The 2,657-nt window shown below is 45.8% G+C and overlaps 1 pseudogene; it reads right to left on the reverse strand.

The window, feature by feature from the left end:
• Positions 1-559: 559 nt before the first annotated feature.
• Positions 560-2,657, reverse strand: part of LOC102748295 (polyadenylate-binding protein 4 pseudogene) — a 12,005-nt pseudogene continuing 9,907 nt past the window's right edge.

Consider the following 2,657-nt stretch of genomic DNA (forward strand, 5'->3'; position numbering starts at 1 on the left):
AGTTATAGTAACTACTTAAATGTCTTTGCTAATTCCTTTCAATTCTGGATGAGTGGTAACTTTTTCTCCTCATTATGGGACATATTTTGCTTTTTTGCCTCTCTGGTAATCATTGATAACATTCTAGATATTGTCAATTTTTTCTCATGGTACTGAATATTTTATTATTCCTATCAATGCCTTTTAGTTTTATTTGGGATATGTTTAAATTGCTTGGAATTGTTTGATCTTTTTTTATGAAAAAAAATTTTTATTGAAAAACTTAAGACTTAGGTACACTAAATAAAACAAATTTCTGGAGGGAAAAATCAAAGCCCACAATAGGAAAAAAAAAATAGTTAACACTGTCTGGACAATAGCAGAGCCCAGAGAATATATTTCTTTAACTGAAAAATGTTAGGTACTTCGTAATTGACCTTTTGATACAAAATGACCTACTAAATTTGTAATTTGTGGTTCTTGGTGTTGAAGTCCATAGGTTAAGCCAGGAAATCTTCAAAGCTTTAGCTGAATTCCATAAGGGGTTATCTGGCTCTTGAACTGATTTTTTTCCCCTTGTCTAAGACCTAGCAACAGCAACAGAAGCTATCTTCTGGGCAGCTTCTTTCTTAGCATGAGGAAGGGTAGAACAGCCACGGCCTGGTCCACCTTAGAGTGGAGGGATTCAGTGGACTCTGGCATGTGTGGCAGCTCAGACTTGCCAGTCCTTACAGTCTTTCCAGACAGCTTGAATGCATTGTTTGGATGAACAGAACGACTCTTCTCCCAGCATCTGCTTTTGTTCCTGGGAGGTGCTGTGGCTGGCATGGAAGTGGTCAGCGGCTCTAGTGCCTTCACATGCGAAGTAGTGCGGGGTGCCTGCAGAGGCTGTACCACAGACAGGGCGAGGGCTGCAGACACTGGGAGCCTATCTGTCAGGTAGCAGCGGCAACAGCAGCATGAGGCGCTACGTTCTGTGCTTCCGCTGTGGGAACACCGACTCTCGGAGTGGCGGCAGGGAGGCCATGAGAGGAGGAAACATTACCAGCTGGAGCCAGATGGTGAGGAGCTGGACAAGCCCGGACTGGCCCAGAGCGCGTGGTATTCCTCGGAAACCTTGAAGTCTCTCACCTTGCTGCCAACATAGACTAGGTCTCACCTGTGCTAACTGGTAAGGTGCATAACGTAAAAGTCTTCCCTGAGCTCGTGGAGATGTTGGCACACAGGAGCTCCCGGCTGCAGGCTGAAACTGACTTAAGATGGCACTGGCCATCTGTTGCACACACTTGTTGGTCAGGTGAGCCTTTCTCTCTTCCTTCCTGTGGGCCTGGGCAACATACAGTGGCTGAGAGTCACCATTCATCTCAGTGCCTACTTTGGTTGCCTCTCGGGGAAGGGAGAAACACAGGAAGCCAAATCCTCCGCTTTCCCCATCTTCCGGCATTACCTTAGCACAGGTGAGTAATCTGAAAGGAGAAAACTCTTCCCTCAACTTCTCATCATCAATGGTATTATGCAAGTTCTTTATGTAGAAATTCACCTCTTGATATCGGTGAATTCTCTCAGTTCTGCTCTTCAAATTTCCCACTTTATCTCAACCCATTATTCACTTTTTTCCCCCTCTGTGAAGGGCCTATAAATATGACTGCCCCAGTTATTTATTTTTCATTTATCTCTTCTGGGCCTTTATTGGCATACTCATGCTTTTCATAGCTCACAAAGTCAAAGCATTTGGATTTCCCACTGGGATTTCTCATCACCTTGACACTTAGGGTCTTGCCAGATTGGCTGAATAACTCTTTCAGACTCTCATCATTCACCTCTTCCTTAAAGTTTTTGATATCAACATTGGTGAATTCCTTGGCTTAGGCTCCAAATTCAGCTTCCCACTCTTTGGAGATTTGAATCTGCTCACAAACATTGCAAAGTCATTGAGGAGCGTGCGGTTTGTCTTCCAAGGGCCTTGTCAGGAGCCCCCTGGGGCTCCAAATGGATAAATGCATGACCGTTAGAGCCGTTCTCATCACACACCACCTTGCAGGACAGAGTGTTTCCAAAAGCAGAAAAAGTATTGTTAACTGCCTTGTTTCCTAGAGAAACAAGAAACTGCCTTGTTTCATCCACGTTCTGGATGAAGACATTTCACGTACCAGATTTTCTCAAAGACAGAGGATGCATGATACAAAGTGGCTTTCCCTTAATCACATCAAATTTCTTGGTACACAAGGCACACCCAGCATCCGCAAGCTGCTGGAAGTTGACAGAGTTATAACCCAGGGAGCACGGTGATCATGTCACACAAACCTGAATGGACAGCATAGGCACCGCAGGATTGAACTTTTCATCCAGCAAGTTCTCCCTGACTTCCAAGTGCAGGTCACTCCCATACAGGTGCAGCTGGGGGCTGCAGCTTTCATCTCCCCTGCCCCCGCCACCCCAAGCCCCACCAGGAGGATGTCTGTAGGGATCACACAGGTCAAAGGGGCTCTTCTTAGAGCTGTGGCCCAGGCCGCACCCACAGTTGGCACAGAGTGAAGCTAAGAGAAGCTGTAGCTCAGAGAGACAGAAGACCACAAAGAGTTCAAGGGCAGCTCGGCACAAGAGCCCAGTACCACAAAGAGGCTCTCAAAACCAATATGACCCTCCTGGGAGTTTGTAATTTTCAGCTGTCCTTCAGG

The sequence above is a fragment of the Leptonychotes weddellii genome, chromosome 4 (assembly GCF_054177405.1).
Source record: "Leptonychotes weddellii isolate Sample4059 chromosome 4, ASM5417740v2, whole genome shotgun sequence".
Classification (NCBI taxonomy): domain Eukaryota; kingdom Metazoa; phylum Chordata; class Mammalia; order Carnivora; family Phocidae; genus Leptonychotes; species Leptonychotes weddellii.